At 49.1% G+C, this 20,986-nt stretch overlaps 1 long non-coding RNA gene and 1 pseudogene across 1 annotated transcript; one reads left to right on the top strand and one right to left on the bottom strand.

Moving 5' to 3' along the window:
• The first annotated feature begins 549 nt into the window (after positions 1 to 549).
• LOC120710681 lies at positions 550 to 3,138 on the top strand (annotated as a pseudogene).
• Positions 3,139 to 16,499: 13,361 nt separating this feature from the next.
• LOC120707493 lies at positions 16,500 to 19,845 on the bottom strand. The gene is made up of 2 exons (XR_005689014.1): positions 16,886 to 19,845; positions 16,500 to 16,794 (listed from the first exon to the last, which is right to left on the bottom strand). It is a non-coding gene; the product is annotated as an uncharacterized LOC120707493 (long non-coding RNA).
• Between the last annotated feature and the right edge of the window lie 1,141 nt (positions 19,846 to 20,986).

The following is a 20,986-nucleotide window of genomic DNA, read 5'->3' as shown; positions in this document are numbered from 1 at the left end:
GCGACAAACGCATCGCAGAAGGATTCGCCGCCGCTCCCCCACCATCCGCCGCCTCCCCAAGCTCCGGCGCCGCCCCCGGCGCCTCCGCCGCCGCCCTCCACCGCCTCCAACCCTAACCAAGCTCGTCGCCACCGCGCCGCCGGCTTCTTCTCGCCCCCACCGCCGCCCACCGAGGGTCCTACCCCGCCCGGCCGGCGGCGCTCCCGCGCCGCCTCGCCCTCCGCCGGCCGAACCGTCGCCGCCGCCCGTCCTCCGCCACCCGGGGCCCCTCCTCTTCTAACGCCGGCGGCCATGGAGCTCCCCGAACCTAGGTAACCCGGAACCCTAAGCTCCGCCGCCTCCCTCCACCACCCCGGCCGCCGGCGACCTCGCCGGCGGCCGCTCCCCCCACCTACCACCCCTCCCCGACCACCCCCTCCCCCTCCCCAAGCTCCGGCCGCCGCTTACCTCAACGGAGAAGATGAACAGGAGCCACCGCGCCGCCGCCCTCCTCTTCTGCGATGGATCGATAGCAAATCGCATATACGATATATAGATTTCCCCGTCTGCAGTCTGCACATTCTCACCCGCTTCCCCCGTGGCCTGGATTCCCAACGACGGCGGCAGCGCCACCGAGAAACTGGCCTCGCCGCCACGTGTAGTCGAGCTGTCTCCCCATGATAAGGCTACGGCGTTGCTCCTAGAGGACCGGAAGACAGCGTGAAAGCTGTATGGGAGTCAAGGTGGCAAGCGGAGCGCAGCCGAGCCCGGAAGAGAGTCTCGCGATGGCGGGGAGAAGGGAGCGGAACCATGGCCCGGTCCCGGGCGCAGCTGGCTCTGTCCACGGGGCTGATGAACGTCGGCATTGCCGTGCTCTGCCGCGGCGGCAGCCTCGACCGCGCGGAGTCCGTCCTCGTCGACGCCATCCGCCTCTGCCTGCCCCTCGACGTGGTCACCTACAACACCCTCCTCACCGCGCACTGCCGGGTCGCCGGCCTCGACGCGGGTCTCGCCGTCGTGCACCGAATACGGGAGGCCGGGGTGAGCCCGGATGCCGTCACCTACTACTCCCTCATAGCGGGCGCTGCCTGCCGCGGGCTCACCCTGCGCGCCCTCAACCTGTTCGACGTAATGCTTCGGTCGGGCATTGCCCCCGACTCGGGGAGCTACAATGCGCTCATGCACTGCCTGTTCCGGTCTGACCACCCAGAGGATGCCTACCGGGTGTTCACGGATATAACGGAGAAGGGCGTCGCGCCATCCACCACGACATACAACACCCTGCTCGACGGCCTGTTCAGGGCTGGCCACGCGATGAATGCCTACAGGATGTTTAGGTACCTGCAGAGGGTGGGGCTCCCCGTGGGCATTGTGACTTACAACACGATGATCAACGGGCTCTGCAAGTCAGGCAAGGTGGGCTACCCCCGCATGGTCCTCAAGGAGCTTGGGAGGACGAAGCATGCCCCGAACACTGTCACATACACGACGGTTATGAAGTGCTGCTTCAGGTATGTCAGGTTTGATCAAGGGTTGGAGATATATTCTTGTCCCTGCTTGAAGGAGGGTACATTTCAGATGCCTTCCCGTACACGACGGTGATTAGTGCGCTTGTCAAGAAGGGCCGGATGCAAGAAGCCAATAGCTACTATGAGCTCATGATACAAAGTGGTTCCAGGCTTCACAATGTATGCTACAACACGCTGATTCACCTGTGATGCCAAGAAAGGAAGCTGGACGATGCATTGGAGCTGCTGATCATGATGGAAGAAGGTGGTCTGGAGAGCGATGAGTACACGTTTTCGATTTTGGTCAATGGTCTATGCAAGATGGGGCAGATTGAGGCTGCGGAGAAGCAGATATGGTCCATGCATATGATGGGAAAGAAATCAAATGTGGTAGCATACAATTGCTTGATTGACGCGCTATGCAAATCTAATGAGGTGGATGCAGCCATCAGAGTACTTCACAGCATGAAGCTAAAGGATGATTTTACTTACACATCACTAGTCCATGGTCTATGCAAGGTGGGCAGATACCATATGGCTTCCAAATTCTTGCGGATATGCTTGCATGAAGGGAACAACGTCCTCGCATCTGCAAAGCGCGCTGTCATTGCTGGGCTACGTAGTGTAGGGTTCAAAAATGATTTGAGGAAAGTTCAGTCAGCTTTATATATGGCCAGGTTGTTGCAGTCTTAGTCCAAGAAAGATCTGTAACGTGTAACCTGACTGGATGATCCTGTGAAATGAACAATGCAGTGTATACTGGAAAGAGATGATACTCCACAGAGACGGATAATGAAGCACCTGCCCCTGTCCGCTTGATCCGTGCATCATGCCCTACAGGAAGAGAACTATAACTGTGTCATCTCTAGAAAGGTGCTACTCCTATAGACGAGTTCTCGGCGGCTCCACAGGCTGGTTATGTTAAAGAGGATAGGAAGCCATGCCACCCTCAAAGAAATATTTATGAAACGTTCATGAACAGAAAAACCTGATGCACATGTGACCATTTGTTGGCACAGGCTGCTGCACTCAGGAACTCTTGTTGCCAGATGATACCAGCTCCAGCTGTGCAGGTAGTGATCACTCAGTGGTTTGAAACTTCTCCTTCCATCATGTTGGTTTGAGGTGTTGGAAGATGTTATGATACGAGTACCCCAAACTTCTAACGGAAGGTATAGATTCTGTAATTTTGATAATGTTGTTTACTATATTGCATAGTTTACTATCTTCAACTTTTGGTATAATTCAACTTCTGTAAAGCATAATACTAACTGTGCCCTCTTTTGGATGGTGTGGTGGTGATTTATTCAGAACTCAGTTGCACCCAGATGAATGACAGAGACAGAGTATGGGGTCACAAGATGCATATGTTGCAGCATTGTACAGGGAAATGAATTTACTCATCAATTTTGTGTTGTTCAATTAATTCATTTGAAGCGGTCTAGAAAAGATTCACAAAATTAATCGCCACTGCCTAAAGCAAGTTCTATACCAACTGAGGACTACACTGCACCTAATAGGATAACTATAACTATGTCCATGATTTTTGTATTTTTGGTCTGAAACTCTGGTAATCCACACAGAGTAATGTTAATGTAAGTGCCATTCTTTTTTTTTCCATTTTTTTAACATTACCAATATATGCTGTTCTTTGCAAGTAATGCAAGATTCTTTTTTGCGCCATGGCTAACCTTCATTTTATCTGCTCTTCAAATGGTGGAATCCACAATGTGTTTGTGGAGATATAAATAGATACGCGTAGTTTGTAACTCTCTTGAGGCACCCCGGGCCCTCCAATCCTTCGGTGACATGGTCCGGTATTGACGTCCTTCCTTCCTTTCGATGTCGCGAGGCGACCAGCGGGGCTGTAAGGATCGTGGCCAAAGAGGGGGGGTTGAATTGGGACTTTTCAAAATCTAGCAGATCCTTAACCTAGCACTAGTGTTGCCCAATCTACAAGATTGAAACCTATCAACTTAGAGCATACTAGCATGAGATCCTTAGGTGGGTAAACACACTAACAAGCTCACCATGCCTAGTTGAAATCACGCTATCATGAGCAAAACCTAGTCAAAGGAGCACACTAGCATTCATGAATCCTAGTCAACCAAGCAGGATAGTAACAACAAGAACGAGATCAAACACAAAGTTAAATGCTTGAATGTAAGAAGAAAGGACACGAGACAACCAAAATTTTTTCCTGTGGTTTCGAGGAGTTGACGCTCCCCTCTAATCCACATTAAAGCACCCACCAAGGGTTAAGCTTCCTTGCCTCACAAAGAGCAAGTATCCACTAAGAATGCTCCTTCTCCATCTCCGGAACGGCGAACTTTAAACTGCGTACAACATCTTCTTCTTAGGGCTCCCACAAACTCCAAGAGTTCACCAAGAACCTCCCGATCACTAAGACCATCTAGGTGCCGTCAAACACCAATAGTAACAAGCTCTCAAGTCTTCACTTGACCCTCACTAAGCTGGCCCAAAACTCAAGCACACTTGCTACACTCAAATGGTTGATTTCTTCAAGTTTGGAACAATTTCAAGCTCTAGATCTTCATCTAATGGCTCAAAGCACTCTATCCTCTTCTCTTGGGTGGCCTCAGGTATTCAATGCATCAAAAAGGCATCATAAATAAGCCAGGGGATCGACTTATATAGAGAAGAGAAGCCCTCATAGTCGTTGCAAACCCACTGCACAAAAGTCGTGCGCATCGGTTGAACCGATGGTGGGGCATCAGTTAAACCGGTCACACTGAGGCCAAATAGTAGCCGTTGAAGTTCTGACATTGTGCAGGCTTGCGTCATTGAACCGATGCATACTCTGATCATGCTTCGGTTAAACCGGTGCTGAAGAGATACTCTTGTCCCCACAAAAAGGAGTTTCTGGAAGATAGTACGTTGAATAGACTGATGCATGTCTTTGAGTCGTCGGTTGAACCGGTGCAGTAAGGATTTTCGGACTGATTCCTTCTGCGCTGCCATATTAGGCCGATGACGACGCGTCGGTGTATCCGATGCCCTCCGGATGAACCGGTGGTTGATCGTCAGTTTAACCGGTGCAGCTGATGTTTCCTCTTTGCTGCTGAATTGATTTCTTCTTTGAGTTTTTGTTCTTCCAAATGTTTTCTTGACTTCTTTGAGCTATCATGGGCTGAGTTTGAGTAAGTGTGCAAGATTTCTATGGCCAACTCGATTTGGATCAAACTACTGTTGATAGCCGCTTTGGGCACGTGCTGAGACCGACCGGTCTGACCAGTCAGGCTGGCCGGTCAGACCGGTCTCGTTTGTACAGTCCGAGTAGATTTAGGGTTTTTGTGTAGTCCTTTTGTAAACCTACTCGTGAAGGGGTACGTCTTCCCCGGCCTACAAATATAAAGGCTAAGGCCGATTGAGGTTATTCCCAATCGAATCAATCACAAAATTGCATTACTTTTTATCTCTCAAACCCTATCTCTTTCCAAAACCTAATTGCTTTCTTCCTTCATCTCTACGGCATTTGAAGACGTTCTGAGTGGCCTGCCGATCTCAGAGCAACCCTAGCTTCACGAGCTCCGACGGGGTCCCTCCCGAGCTCGTTGATTTTAGGTCTTTGTGAAGCCCTGCATGAACCGGTCAGACCGGTCGGCAGCACCGGTCAGACCGGCCTGCCCAGGGTTTCGCTGGTGTTGATCGTTTTGACGATCGTTCGCGCGTTCTAGCGCGAGTGTATTTGGCGCGAATTTGTGTTAACACACTTTTTGGCGACTCCGCTGGGGACACGATTAATCTGGTTTTGAAAATCGATCTAATCTAAGTCTCCAAGAAGATGGGCTCCGAGATCGACAAGAATAACATCATCAAGGCGACTATGGAGGAGCTCACCGAGGATGAGCGCCGGGCCTACTTGGTCGCTGAGGAGCACTTGAGGGAGCAATTCCTACAAGGCTTCAAGAAGGAGCGCGGGGGCCTATTCAAGAGAGTCGGGGAATTCGTGATGCCTTCCTTCAAATTAAACGACAATAAGGTGGAGGTAGTTCCTTCTGATTCTTCTGAATTGCACAAGCAATTTTCTCTCTTGGTCGATAAGAAAATATTCGATGCGCAAGTAACTGCCGGAGAGACTTTTGCGGGTATTAATGATGAAATTGCTGCGTTGAAAAAGGGTAAAAGTGTCGTAGATGAAACCTACGCAGCAGAACCTAATTCGGCCACTGCACCCGAGTTTTATGGGATGCCGCCGAATTGGTTTGCGGGACAAACTCAACCACCGCCATCTGTCCATACCCCACCAGTTGGACCGGTCCATGCGACCAGTCAGACTGGTCCGAGCGGTCAGACCGGTCAGATGACCGGTCAGACCGGTGTGATGGTGCAGGTTCTGCAATCCCCCGTACCACTCGCTACTATCCCTAGTTCGGCGGCCCCAAGCCGAACTGGTGAGATGATGCAGTACACACCACCCCACACTACACCACAGTAGGGATCTGGACCTTCGAGAGGACTAATTCCTAATACTACCACCGCATACACTGGTCCTAGTACAAATTGTACTTCATCGTCCTTGCAAGCTTCGACCAGTGGTGGCTATCAAGACGAATTCTCCAGATTTAAAGAGGATTTGGCTGGGGTGCTTAAAAATAAACTTGGGATTGATATGGGTAGTTCGCGTTTATATCAAAAACCATACCCTCCTGAGTTTGACTTTGTTTCTTATCCTGCTGATTGGCGTGTTCCTGAATTTATTAAATTTAATGGTGATGATTCTCGTACCACTTGGGAAGATGTTAGCCAATATATTTTACAATTGGGAGAAGCAAGTTTCAATGATGCTTTACGAGTGCGTTTATTTTCTTTATCATTGACTGGAACTGCTTTCTCTTAGTTTTTTTCGCTTGCTCCAAACTCTATTTTAAATTGGAATCAATTGGAGCGTAAATTTCATTATAACTTCTTTAGCGGGGAAAATGAGGCTCGATTGTTAGATTTGACATCGGTTAGGCAAGGGCATGATGAGTCTGTTTTAGACTACTTCCAAAGGTTTAAAGCTATTAAAAACCGATGTTTTAATTTAACACTTTCTGAAAAAGATTTGGTGGACTTAGCTTACAACGGTTTGCGTTCTTACTTGAAAGAAAAACTTGATGGCTTTGAATTTATTACTGTTAACCATTTGCAAATGAGAGCCATTGGTTTGGAGTTTAAGTTTAAGAATGCAAAAGATACATTTAAACCTCATCGGTCCAACACACATGTAGTTGATCATGATTCTGATTGTTCGGACGATGAAGGAAAAGAGGTTTATGCCGCCGAGTTTGTTTGGCCATCAAAGGCCAAACCTTCTTCTTGTCCTTCATTAAAGCCGACTCAAAAGAATCGGCAAAACGAAGTAAAGTTTACTTTTGATGTTTCTAAATGTGATCAAATTTTTGATGAATTGCTTAAGAACGGAAACATCAGATTGTCTCATGCTATACCATCGGTGGAGGAGTTGAAACGTCATTCATACTGTAAGTAGCATAATTCTTTTTCGCATGCTACTAATGATTGTAATGTTTTCCGCCGTCAAGTACAATCGGCCGTCGATGAAGGACGATTGGTACTTTCTGAAATGCAAGTTGACAAGACACCTTTCTCTGCGCACACCAATGTTCATACTCTGGAGCTGAACAATCCGAAGGTGCTGCTTCGGCCAACACAAGCCGAAGGTGCAAAGGGGAAGAATGTCATTATAGGAGATCCAAGACCGAACGATGTCAAAGACAAAGTTCCGGTCAGAGAGGTTGTTCTGGATAAATCTGCTAATGGAAAAGAATCTTTGAAGATCACCATCAATGCTCCAAGACTCGGGGGGCAAGGGAGCCCCACTTCAGATACCAGTCGACCTGCTGTCCAGGTGCGACCGGTCCGGCCGGTTTCGCCTACCGGTCAGACCGGTCCGAGCGGTCAGACCGGTCCAGCCGATCGGTCAGGCCGGTCCAGAATTCAGCCCCGGACATTCAAGCTGAGGCGTCCGGAAGAGGGTACTTGGAAGATAAACAAGCCAAAGATACAGGGAAGGTCTGCAAATTAGGGACCTACCTTTGGGCAACTGTTGAACAAGTACACAAAGGCCGTTCAAAAGGATCGGTCGCTAAAAAAGACACCATGCTCACCGCCACATCAAGACCGACCTCCGTCACCTAGAAGGGAGTCCAGTAGGCGCAGGGGTGATGTTACCTTGTTCCCTCCACAGAAAGTGTATGCTACCATGCCGTGGGTGCCGCCGATGTCAAATTCTGTGAATCCGGCGTGGGAACATGAGGGGATCTAGATGCAATGCTTCCCAATGACACATCCTCCACCATATTATAGAGAGGAGTGGTCCAGGACACCAGTACATGACTGATTGGGGCCACACTAATCTGGTCCAGTGCAGCAGACCCACCGGTCAGACCGGTCCCCTATGACCGATCAGACCGGTCTCTGCAGAGGCCGGCGCGATTTGCTCCTCCACGGTTGGAATACCGTGTAAAGGAGCAGAAAAAAGAGGTACCACCTGCTGCTGATCTAGAGAAGCCTAAAGCCGATGCTGATGTTCAGATTGGTAACATCAAAGTGGTGGTGCAAGAAAAAGGAAAAGAGCCGATGGTATTTGGAAAATCGGCTACTTCTCCTGCTCAAGACCCTGTCATGGCCAATGATCATGAGGCCAGTAGCAGCAAGGTTGCAGACAAGTACCATCAACCCCGGTGGTGTCCTCTAGGATTGACGCATACAAAAAAAAAGAAAACTGCAACGCCTCCTGAAAGTGATCGGGTGCTCTAGCCTAAGAGGGGGAGGGGGTGAATTAGGCTCTAATAAAAACTTAGACCTATGGCTCCAACTAGTTTGCACAAAACTTAAACTAAAACATGCTATCTAGATAGGTTGTTCTAGTGTGAAACCTCTATCCCAAAGGAGTTTAGCAACCTATAGCCTTTTCTATCAAGAAACTATTCTATGAAAGTAAAGGCACACAAATTGCTAGTATGAAATGCGGAAGCTTAAAGAGAGGGATAGGAGATAGCAAACTCTTGACGCGGGTGTTTATCCCGTGGTTCGGTTAGCCACAAAGGCACACCTACATCCACGTTGTTGTAGCACTCACTAAGAGTATTGCTACTCGGCCACCAAGTCTCTTCCGTGAACACAATCACGGTCACCTTGGCCCCGGGTTCCACTAAGGAGCTTCTCCACAAAGGATGGGGGTCTCCACGTCCCCCGCACAAAGATGTCGTCGCCGCTCCACACCAAGTCGGAGGGTCAATGATGTTGCCGGCGAGCTTCACGCTCCAAGGTGCCGGCGCACCAAGCTCTTGTTTTGGTTCGCTAAAGAACCACAGCACAAAGGCTTAAAGCCTTGCAATCTCACTCACTAAGAGCTAATCCTTTACACAACACTCTCAAAGTGTGCTAAGGGCTAAGGATATGATCCTGATGCTTTTGTATGGCTTGGAGATGTTCTTGGGTGTGTGTGGGATGTCCAGCAACTCCAGCAAGCTTCAAATGGCCGGGGTGAGGCGTATATATAGGCCACCAAGTCTTGTAGCCATTGCTCCAACGGTCAACTGAAAATCTGCGTACCACCGGAAGAACCGATGCCTCTTGGCAGGGTAGTGTCGGTTCATCCGGTCACTCATAACACGAAGTAGCCGTTGAACTTCTGACAACTGACACAGTGGCCACCGGTTGAACCGATGTAATGCACCGATGCCCCGTCGGTTGAACCGGTGTTGAAGAAACTTCTTTTGGGCTCTTGACATCGTCTCTGGAACATAGGACGGCCAATGCACCGATGCCCTTTCTTGGACCGTCGGTTCAACCGGTGCCTATAGGGTGACTTGGCTTCGTTTTCCTCCTGCACCAAACATCGTAGCGTCGGTTCTTCCGACAAGCGTCGGATGCACCGGTGCCCCTTTGGGCCTTGCTACGCCTATCTTCTCTCTCTTTGTCATCACTTGAACCTAAAAGCCTGAGAATGATCATTTTAACAATCATATTAGTCCAAGTGTTGTGTTGTCATTCGATCACCAAAATCACTCGAAATGTCATAAATGGTCATTCGATTCACCGATACGCGTTTGAGGGCTTTGAAGGAGATTGAAAAAGACAAGCTTCGGGTTGCTAGAGCTTACAACAAGAAGGTAAAAGGTAAATCTTTTTAGATTGGTGAGCTGGTTTGGATATTGCCTCTTGGGACGAAAAGCAATAAGTTTGGTAAGTGGTCGTCGAGTTGGGAAGGTCCATACAAGATTGTTAAAAGTATCTTCGGGAATTCATATATGCTGGAGACATTGCAAGGAGATCGTTTACCTAGGGCTATCAATGGGAGATATTTGAAGAAATATTACCCCAGCGTGTGGCAAGATGCATGAAGATGAAGATGGCCGATTTTTTATCGTCCTTAGCAATATTTTTTAGGACCTTGAACTATATAGCGTAGACTCTGTATTTTGCTTTTTAGCTTGTAAACTCACTAAAAAGCAGGGGGCATATGTTGACAGCCGTTTTGGGCACGTGCTGAGACCGACCGGTCAGACAAGTCGGGCTGGCCGGTCAGACCGGTCTCGTCTGTACAATCCGAGTAGAGTTAGGGTTTTTATGTAGAGTCCTTTTGTAAACCTACTCGTGAAGGGGTACGTCTTCCCTGGCCTATAAATATAAAGGCTAAGGCCGATTGAGGTTATTCCCAATCGAATCAATCAGAAAATTGCATTACTTTTTATCTCTCAAACCCTATCTCTTTCTAAACCCTAATTGCTTTCGTCCTTCGTCTCAACGGCGTTTGAAGACGTTCTGAGTGGCCTGCCGATCTTAGAGCAACCCTAGCTTCACGAGCTCCGACGGAGTCCCTCCTGAGCTCGTTGATTTTAGGTCTCTGTGAAGCCCTGCCTGAACCGGTCAGACCGATCGGCGGCACCAGTCAGACCGGCCTTCCCAAGGTTTCGCTGGTGTTGATCGTTTTGACGATCGTTCGCGCGTTCTAGCGCATTCGAGTGTGTTTGGCACGAATTTGTGTCAACAGCTACTAACTCAACAACCCCTCTTAATAGAATGATCAAGAACTAAAAACTATAAAACCTTAACTAAATCAAGTGTCCTTCATCTTCTTGTGACACTTTGACACTAGAAAGGTCCTTAATCTTGAAAAACGAGTCCTTCGCACGCATGATTGTTTGAATTGAGGGGTCTCCTTTCACATTTCATATGAGACTTAACTTATAAACGATATTTCCTTCAAAACACACGTTAGTCGCATACGGTTATCATTAATCACCGAAACTTACCATATGCATCTATCGGCCTAGATGCGCTTCATGGGCCTAAGGGCCTTGTGACGCCACTGTACCCCGATCTTTCTGTCATGCTGATGAAAGACTCCGCATACCCTCTGACACGCCGGGGGCGAACTAGTCCCATGGCGCCGGACCGCCCGGGGTCTCCTTCCCCGGGCATCCTCCATTTGCCCTCGGGAACCCCCGGTACTCCCCCTCCGGGGTGGGGGTCGCCCCGAGGCTTCCTTCATCGTGTTGGCCCTCACTGCTGGGTGTGAGCCTCCGCTGGGTGTTCTGCACCGCCCCGAACGTCTGGAGATTTTCGGGTGCGGAAGGGCCTCCGGGGGCCCCCGTAAGATGTTCCGCACCGCCCCGAACGTCTGGCGCCCTTCGGACACGGAGGGGCCCTGGGAGCCTCCGTCGGATGCTCCGCGCCGCCCTGAACATCTGGGACCCCTCGGGCGCGGAAGGACCCCCGGGGGCGTGATGTCCTGAATCTCTAGAAGGGAGGGGTCTTCTAGGAGGCCCCCCCTACCTCGATACCGGAGGGTATAGGTCCCCCGGTTGCTTCCGGAGCTAGATTCCCCAACGGTCTAACACCTAAAAATAAACTCTAACATGTCTCTTAACTGCCCAATGGTGCCTGTGCTACGTTGTCTAGGGTCCAACCTACATTCATTTAGTTGTATCAATTCTTGTGACATCGTCTTTGAGCGATGACACCACTAAAATTTACTTGCCACTTAACATCTAGCGTTGTGAAGTATTGCAAAAAACATCTTTAGCGGATATTTCGCAGAACTAAATCTCGTAAAACATCCTTAGCGGAGTTAGCAGATAAATATTGTATAGCGGAGCGTGAGAACTCTTAAAAAGCTAATAGTGGACTATTTCCAACGTTGTTAAAAACAGATAGTAGTTTTATATGTGCAACGCTCTACATCCCTATTGGTCCCCACGTGTCGTCGTCGTAAGTGTTCTCATGCAACCTGGCACTACTACCTAATCGATTTCTAGGGGCAGATGGGACGGATCTCAGACCCGTTGCTGCTTTTCGCAGCCAAAAATAGTATTTGCAGGAGCGGGTAACGTGCCCGTCCCTGAAAACCCATTTCTAGGGGCGGGTCACTCCATCAACCCCATAAAATAGATTTCTAAGGACGGGTCACCTCGTCACCCGCCCCTAAAAATCGATTTCTAGGGGCGGGTCATCCCGTCACCCGCCCCTAGTAATCGATTTAAAAAAACAAAAAAAATAGTTGCGCCCGCCGTCCGGGCCAGCCCCGCCGCCGCTGGCCAGGCGCCGCAGCTTGTCCAGGCCGCCGCCATGCTCGTGCCGCCGAGCGAGCGCGCCCCGCGCGGCTCCTGCAGCCCTGCGTCGAGCCGCATAGCGAGCGCACCCCGTCGCGTCGCCGCAGCTCCACAACACCGTCGGAGCGCCGCGCCGCCTCAGCTTCACAACGCCGTCCGCGTTGAACAGCGCCTGCATGTCCACGGCCGTGGGCACGATCCGGGCACCGGGCCTGCGCTCGTCAGTTCCTGCCCCCAAGAAGAATCCATCAAGAACTCGATTAGTGTTCTGAAATAAGAAGTTACATTAGTGATCAATTAGGATGTCCTTCTATGTAAATATGTAATTACAACAAGGGATCCCACCACCCCGAAGGGGTGCCTCCAAGAGGCAATCCTGTCTGTTCGGTGGGTATATATTGTACACAATTCATCAATTAGAATCAGTTGTTCGCTCATTTTCATTCTCTGTTCACTTTCATTCTCAACACGTTATCAGTCACATAGTTTCTCCACTGGGCAAAACAACGAAGGCAGAGGCGTGTTGGCCTCACGTTGGAACTCGGCGAGTTCCATCCCCGACCGAGGAAACTCGCCGAGAAGGCAAACGAGAAGGCCTCACGCTCCCTGAGCGCTAAGAGGAGAAGAATCAATCCTGCGGCACCATGCCTTTGGGACGGCACGCTGCCGGTTGCCATCACCGCATGCATGCATCATCAACCACGGTGAGGCTTCATCGTCGCCGGACTGCCGCTCGCCTCGCCGACGACCATGCATGATCAGAATCGCTGAGTTCATCTAGAAGAACGGCTGGCCACCGGCATCCACGGCAAGAACAGAGACAGCCACTTTGCTCTTTACTGGGCACAAACCAGAAACTCGACGGGAACACCCCCGACACAGAACTCGTCGAATTGCTTTGCTCCTACCGGAACTCGACGATAACTCTCCTCTGCACCGTCACAGCAAGTCGGCAAGAGCAACAAAAACTACTCCACGAGGCTTCAACGAGTAAGAATGGACTTACCGCACCCTCCTTTCTTTGCACTTGGGACGGATTCCTCAACCTTCCGCACGCTGCCTACACTGGACGTCGCCATTTGAGTTCTCGCCGGTGATGTGGAAGCCCGGCAGCGCCGGTTACGGCTTTCAGGCCAATCCCACGAACACCGCATTAGCGGCATCGCTGCATCGCCGGTGCCCGTGTCAACATCATCGGCGGCTGGTACCACCAGGTACCGGCAGCGACGGCGCCCTCGACGCCCAATCATCCTCCTCCACCGACTATGGCGCCAGCGGCGCCCGCACCTCCACCAACAGGGGCACCCTCGGCGCCCACACCTCCGACCACTGCGACGCCCACCCCTTCACCGGCCGCGGTAGCAGCGCACACCGGAGCCCGCGACACAGCAGCAAAGGGGGAAGAGGGGGAGAGGAGGCGGTGCATGGCGGCGCGCTGCGGATGGCAGCGCCGGCGGCGGCGGTTCACGGGAGTCGGGGTAACCGCCCCTCTCCTCTTTTTCATATGGGCCGCTACAGGTCCTTTCGTAGAGAAGCTGGATTTTCGTAATGGAAGAAGGGTGCCATTCGAAACGTTTTGAATAGTATAAGACCTTGGAATGAAGGAAAAATTTAAGAAAAATGGAGGTTTTAGTTCTAGAGGAAAAGGAAGATAAGCGATCCGTTTGGAATAAAGGAATCGAGGACAAACTTTTCGGAGAAATGGTGAGGAAGCCTGTACTTTTTGAGGGGAAAAAATGCGCATCGAGCTCATAGAAATTCCTTGCACAGCTCGCTGTTACGGACCCGCCGAGTTAAAATGCTTATTTAAACATAACCGCCATCATTTAAACGCATCAGTCGTATTAGCTTAATTAAGTGTAACTTGACATACTGTTTCCAACTCGCAGGCCGATCGAAACACACAAGAAGTCTCGTACACGACGAGCGCAGACGGTACCAGCACGACATAATCTTACAAAAACAGTAAATAATATTAAAGTATTTAGAAAAATAACTTTTCAATTAAAGTGCACATAATAAATAATAGCAGCGGAAGAGAGTCTAACCTGAGGGAATTTTCATTAGAAAACAACCGAAATAAAATGAAATAAAACGGTAACTATGAAGACGTGAGGACGTCACATCGAGCCTACTGATGTGAATCCGAGTTAGCTCCTATACCTGAAATAGGGTAAACAACAAACCCTGAGCAACTAATACTCAGCAAGACTTACCCGACTATTGGATATACTTAGCCCACATATCTAGACATGCAAAACTTTCTGGCTGGTAGTTTGTTTTGCACTATTAGGTATACTTAGCCCACATATCTAGACATACAAAGCTTTCTGACTAGTAGTTTGTTTTGCAGAAAAGCATCTAAAAGTGAATCTTTATTTTCAATATTTTAGCTCAAAGTTCTAAACAGATTAACCCATTTTCATAACTAAAGCAAACATGACAAATATTGAATATTAAAACAAGGTAATCATTTCCATATATCACTCATGTTCCATAAAGTATTACTACGATGTGGTGCTGCGATCAAAGTGCTCATATCCGAGAGCGACTGGCGGCGAATCGATTCGATTTAACCTTGCAAGATGGACCTAACCAACACGGCACGCATAAGCCCCGTCGGACTCCACGCACCAACCATTCCCCTCCCTGCCTCGAACTACAGAACCGCCCCACCTGCATATAGTCAGCCGAGTTCAACGAGAGACCACCAAAAGTAAATACATGCATCCCAATTCTCTGCGATTACTCGACTCGCCCTAAGGGGTGGGTAGAAGTTCTGTACTTTCAAAGCAAGGCAGTACTAGGCTTACCGGTTTCGACTACCTCCTACTATCGGCATGCGATTAGTACAATTCAAACATGATCAACAGGGCCAGATAACGGACGGTCCTTAGCCGACACAGACGGGGCTAAACATTCCCCGCCCGGTCTCCAATTCTTTTCCTTTCCTGCATATTCCAATATTCCATATATTCAAAATATAGAGACATCCTATATCTCGCGAGTAACAGGAAATTACTCGACTCTAAAATATTCTATATCTCGCGAGTAACAGGATGTCACTCGACTTCTACCTAGACATATTAAGCATAGCCGTGCTACCGACCTACACATACTAGTATAAGGCCCAGGGAACCTTGGGATCATGCAACTAAGATTTCAAACAATTCCTGAAAACGTAATGCATAAGTAATAGATATATATATATAATGTTTCATAATTTAAAATAGTAGGTCATGCACCGGGGCTTGCCTGAGGGTAACACTAAGTTAGTGTTAATATTAACAAGGCCTTGGGCCCTTCCGACCATTGAGCCGGGTCTTCACGGGTCCCTTTCCAAATCCTGCTTCACCTATCCTGGGCTTCACGATCCATTTGTGGACGATGTTCTCACCACGGGTTCTATATGAATGCATATGGACTACCAATTAATGCACATAAAATAAGTAATGCAGATAAAACTTTACAATCACAAAGTAACTATCGACCGAGTATAAACATTACGATTTACATACAATTACGCTTGTCAGCTCTAATGCTACCGGTCAGACCGGTATCCCTGACCGGTCAGACCGGTCCTATATTGATACTGACTACACTACCGGTCAGACTGGTTTACCCAACCGGTCAGACCGGTCCCTACACCGGTCAGACCGGCTAGTCGGACCATGACTAGCACAGGAGCCATGGCCAGATTCTCACAATAAATTTATGAATAACATCTTTAGCTAAAGATTCTACGTGTATATGCATAAAACGCTCATTAACGCAACGCATAACTCTAAACACACCTAGGTAACCGTTGATCGATTAACAACTATAACTACAAGTTATGGAATCACAACTTAGAAACACAAAGTGGTGGAGAACAGAATCTAACTAGAAAGGCCCGCGGCTTTGCCGTGCGGGGCTTGTATCCCCTGTTGTAGTATTTGTAGTTGATGCAAACTTTGGTTGATACGTGTAGTAGTTTTTTAAGCAACGTAGTTAGGATAAATGTGTCGTTTCATTATTTTCGCATATGTGTCATGGTATGCAGCCTGTTGTTGCACTTAGTATATATTTTGGGCATTTCAGCCCGTAGTTGCACTTCGTATATGTTTTTGGCATTTCATTATTGCCACGCTATTGTTTAAGTAGTATATTATTTTGGGTATCAAAATGGAGCTACGATATTTGTTGCCGTATTTTATTAAGGTGAAAGAAGGGGTAGAATAATCTATTAGGGAGCGCGGAGGACAATTAGTTGAAAACGTAATGTATTTTTGAAATCATGTTCGAATTTAATAGACATATTATTTTTTTTAAGGAAGTAGTTGTTATATTAAAATGTGACGTGTTATTGTGGAGGTCATGAGAAGCCATAGAACAACAGTAATCCAACCAGTTGGTGAATGTCACATTATCAAAAACATGGTTCCTAAGGTTCAAAGGTCAAAGCTCTTCTGTTGTAATTAAAGCAACGGCAGATAGACTAATTCAGAGCTTCATATCTGAAACAAATGTTTAAAAGTTGGAGTGCAAGGAATGGGAAAGTAGCATTGCTACTCATTGGAGAACGGAGAGAGAAATAAGATCAACTTATGGATCAGATCTTTGGCTCCACGGGAAGATATCATTTTGAATAAAACAGTGAAAGATCACTCATGATGACTCATTGAAATTGTGACAAGTGAACGAGATATCGTATTGCTCCTGTTACGAAGTTCATGGAGATATTGCTGCACAAGGTTGATGAATGAATGATTTTTATAAGCATTCAGACATTAGCTTGTGATAATAATTACACTGATTTATCCAAAAAAAACTTACAATGAGACCTTCAAATCCTACTTCAGAAATCTGACCAAGCAAATACACAATGCCATGTCAGTGACTGGACAAAAAACAGTGCTTCTTGGCCTGCAAACGCTAGGCATAAAATTCAGAAAGCATTGCACAGCCATTTATTTGTTTCTCAGATGTGGTCACATTGTATGAACACAATCTGGAATCAACCGATAATTCGTGACAGCCAAAGCAAATATGAATATTTTAGTTCTGTTCTCATTATATATTGAGTTTGAATGCCTTTTCGGCAAAGATGTTTTCGCAGTTGATTCAGACAATGGTTTCTCTGAAATGCAAATGAGTGCATTAGTACCAATTCTTTTAAATACACATTAAAACGGATAATTACTATCTAGTGAAAATATGACATGCTGAATAGAGGGCTATGTATATATATATAATTCCGAATTATTATGTTGGTAAATCAATCTGAAATGTAAACTGTTGAAGAAGTATATGAGCATAACATAGGAGGAAGAAGGTAAAGAAATATGTACACAATATGTAGCGGAACATCAGGATTCCATCAGAATTTAACATTAATGTGTGTAAATCAGAGGATTGGAAAGAGGAAAATTGAACTTCACTGGTTAGAGTTTGCGTGAGGGTTGGTTTCTAGCAGGCGATAGTGCTATAGAAGTACAGTGGGACAGCACAAATTTAAACAGAGATCTACGTGATGGGAGAGAAAGCTTGGCTCAGGGGCAAAACGTTTTGGTACCGCTACTGTGAGTGAGTGAGATTGAGAATGACGGGGTTGTGCCAGAGGAAGCAGCGTATGGCGTGGGCTCTTCGATGCCCGGCGATGAGCACGTCGCTGATGGTCGTGTAGGTGCTAGGACAGTAGGAGCTGAGGCAGACGTTGTCGTGGTCATCGTCAGATTACCCCCGCCGCCGCAGCCCACGCGTACGGGCGGCCCGTGCTACCGCGTTGCAGCCAATCTGTGGTTTCTTGCTCCTCCGCGCCGCCACCCGTCCACGCGATTCTCACGTATCTGAGCCGCAACCCCAGCATCGCAGACTGTTGCCAGCCACCCAGGAGACCTCACTCCGCCCAGGCGCCAAGGGCGGACACGGTGATGGCGGCCACCGCCGGCGAGCTGCAGAGGGCCCACGCGGTCCCAGGGCCGGCTGGAACCTTACAAGCAGAGAAGCAAGGGACCAGGCTCGCAGTGCCGATTTCGGCAGGTGGGGAGGCTCTCCGGCGACGTGTAAGGGCTCGAGCTCCAGGTCGGACTTCGGAGAAAGCGCGGGCGCCCGCCGCGACGGCATCCACTACGGACCAAATCGCCCCCCCCCCCCCCCGCTGATCTTTATAACCACTGCAATTGAAGGGGAATTGTATCTGCCGGAGGAGGAAATCGGGACCTCGATTCCATCACCGCCGGCATCATCCCCTTCCGTGGGGGCCTCCTCCGCCGTGCCGGCGCAAGCGGGCCGGTGCTCCCTTGCTCCTGGTGTCGCACCGCTGGGCCGCTGCGTGCGCCACCCGCCACCTCTCATTTGGCCCGGGTCGCCGATGGTGCCGAGCTCCGCCAGCAACCGCGGGGAAGGGGAGAAGGAGATGCCACAGGCCGGCCTGGCACCGCGTGCCTGTAGCAGAAGCGGAGGGGAGTCGGACCGGCGAGGGGCGCGAGGCACGCCATCATGGCAGCTCTGCTCGGGTGCCCGTCGGGCAGGTCGACGATGCGGCTCATCCTCTTCCTCCGTTCTCCTCCGTGGCGGCCTGGCGGGTATCTCCGCGAGGCGCGGGCGGCCCACGTGGCCTCGCCAGTCGCGCCGAGGAGGAGCCCGGTCACGCCGGTGGCGAAGCGGGAGAGCCGGTGGTCCTGTTTTAGCGGCGGGGACGAACGCCGTCACAGGGCGTGGCAGGGTAGAGGGCTGTAGATGGGGAGGTTTCGCGAATACTTTGGAACGCCTGATTGTTCGGTTAATGGGTGAAAGACCCGCGAACCGCATTGGACAGTTCACGTTGCTCCATGGCTTGATCCGACGGCTAGCAGGTTAGCGGGTGACGTGGCCTTATCGGGTGCCCGCTTTTGGTGCGCAAATCGTAGATAGAGATGTACCTAGATACCACTAACCTATTTTATAGAATCTTTATAGGGTTTTATTCACAAGAGAATTATATTAGCCTTAAACCTAGCAATATGGTTTTAATACAAGTTATCTAGATTTGCCATAAGTAAAATAACTCGCTAAAGTAAATCATGAGCACATTCTAGTGATGAGCAAAATCTAATATGATGTATACTATCTACTAGTACAGTGTTCTAATTTCATTTACAAAATTCTTCTCAAATATAAACTATCCATTAACTCATAGATATACTAACACATGGAGAACCAACTAACATATCAAACTAGGTTTTCTAGGCATGAAACTTTTATAGTGGACTACACATACATAAATTAAACTACTGCCTAGATTTCATAATTTTTAGACTAATAGATTTGCCGAAACTAACTAAATAAGCCTATAACACAACCTAAATTTTAACAGAGGCAAAATGGTCATTTCACAAGAATTAATATTTTTCCCTTGGAGATTTAGATCTAAGCATTCAAACAAAACTAATTTTGTATTTTTAGGATTTTTTCTTGAATTGTTATGCAATCTACAAGCTTTCGTCAAATAAAAAAAAGACCCCCACCGGCAGACCGGTTATAAGGGTTAGACCGGCCCAACTGAGACCGTGGCCAACACAGGGCCATGGCCGATGGCGCGGCGAGTGGCGGCGCTCCGTTGACGGCGAGGCCGACCAGCGGCAGGGCAGGGCGGCGCGACGGCCGGTGCGGCCGGACGAAGCCGGCACGCACAGCAGCACAGTGCAGGGGTGCGCGCGTGTAGCTCGCAGCGCGCAGCAGTATGACGGCGACGGCAACGCCACGAACGAGCGTGGAAACTTGCGGAACGCGCGAGAACGAGGAGAGCATGTGCATCAGCACCTCACCTAGGTTCGATTTGAGTCGCTGGACGAAGAAAATGGTGGCCGGAGCTAGGAGTTCGACGTCGAGGTGGAGCTCGATGGCCATGGATGTCCGGCGGCCGGAGAATCCTCGATTTCTGGCAAGGCAGTGGACGAAGCTCAGGTCTAAGGGGTTGGGAAGGTAGCTAGGGAGGTGGGGCAGCCGTGGTTGGCGGCGATTTGAAGTTGGTGGGGGCGGAGACTGGGGATTTGGCCGGCGGGAGCGAGCTGCTCAAGCTCAATCGAGCTCTGCACGAGGAAGAAGAAAGGGAGAGGAAGAGGAGGGCGCTGGCTTGGAGAAGCTTCGAGAGAGGGATAAGGATACGGCGAGGCGACGACGGCGTTGACACCGCTTATGGCCGGCACATGGCGTCACTTGCCGGCGGCGATGCACGACGCGCGGCAACCGGCACAACCGGTCTAACCGGCCGGTTATACCGGTCGGAACCCGGAACGGTACATACACTGACGCGCTAATCAACCTTACCATGATGTGCTCTTTCCTCCTTGTCACACAGCTTGACACGAGAAAAAAAAAGTTGAAACAAAATGGAATCGAGCTTCACCTTGAACAAGAGCTTAACGAATCTTTTGAACACTTTCAGAAATCTAACTCCAAATTTACAAAAAAAAAAGAGAGAAAGAAGACAGAAAAAACTCCGCCCAGAAAGAGAGAACTCGGTTTCTCTTGGTTTGGGAGTAGAGCTTTGGTTGGCGAAGAAGAACGGCTTCAGGCGTGCTTGAAATTGTGGAGGGCTCACCACCTAATGCGGAGCTGCTGACCTCTGGCGGTGCTCCGTTGACCCTTGGGGTCATGGCGCCTGAGCTAGTTGGTTCAGGGAGGAAGGAGGATGGCAGCAACGTGTGACGGTGTGTGTGTTGTGGATAAGGTCGACGGGGATAACTTTCGGCATGCAGATGGTAAAAATAAGCGTAGGACCCACATGTAAGACCGGAGATATATCACCTGTTCTTCTGCATGGTAACAAGCGTCTAGCTTTCACCATTTGGTTGTGTCAATTTTCATCACTAAAATGAAGTCAGTATTTCTATTATCCTAGCATTTTGTGATTCCTGCGATCCAAACAGTCTAAATTTTACATTTATGTATTTT

The sequence above is a fragment of the Panicum virgatum genome, chromosome 5K, assembly GCF_016808335.1.
Source record: "Panicum virgatum strain AP13 chromosome 5K, P.virgatum_v5, whole genome shotgun sequence".
NCBI classification, from domain to species: domain Eukaryota; kingdom Viridiplantae; phylum Streptophyta; class Magnoliopsida; order Poales; family Poaceae; genus Panicum; species Panicum virgatum.
Note: the sequence above shows the minus strand (reverse complement) of the source record. Positions and strands in the feature narration are given on the sequence as shown.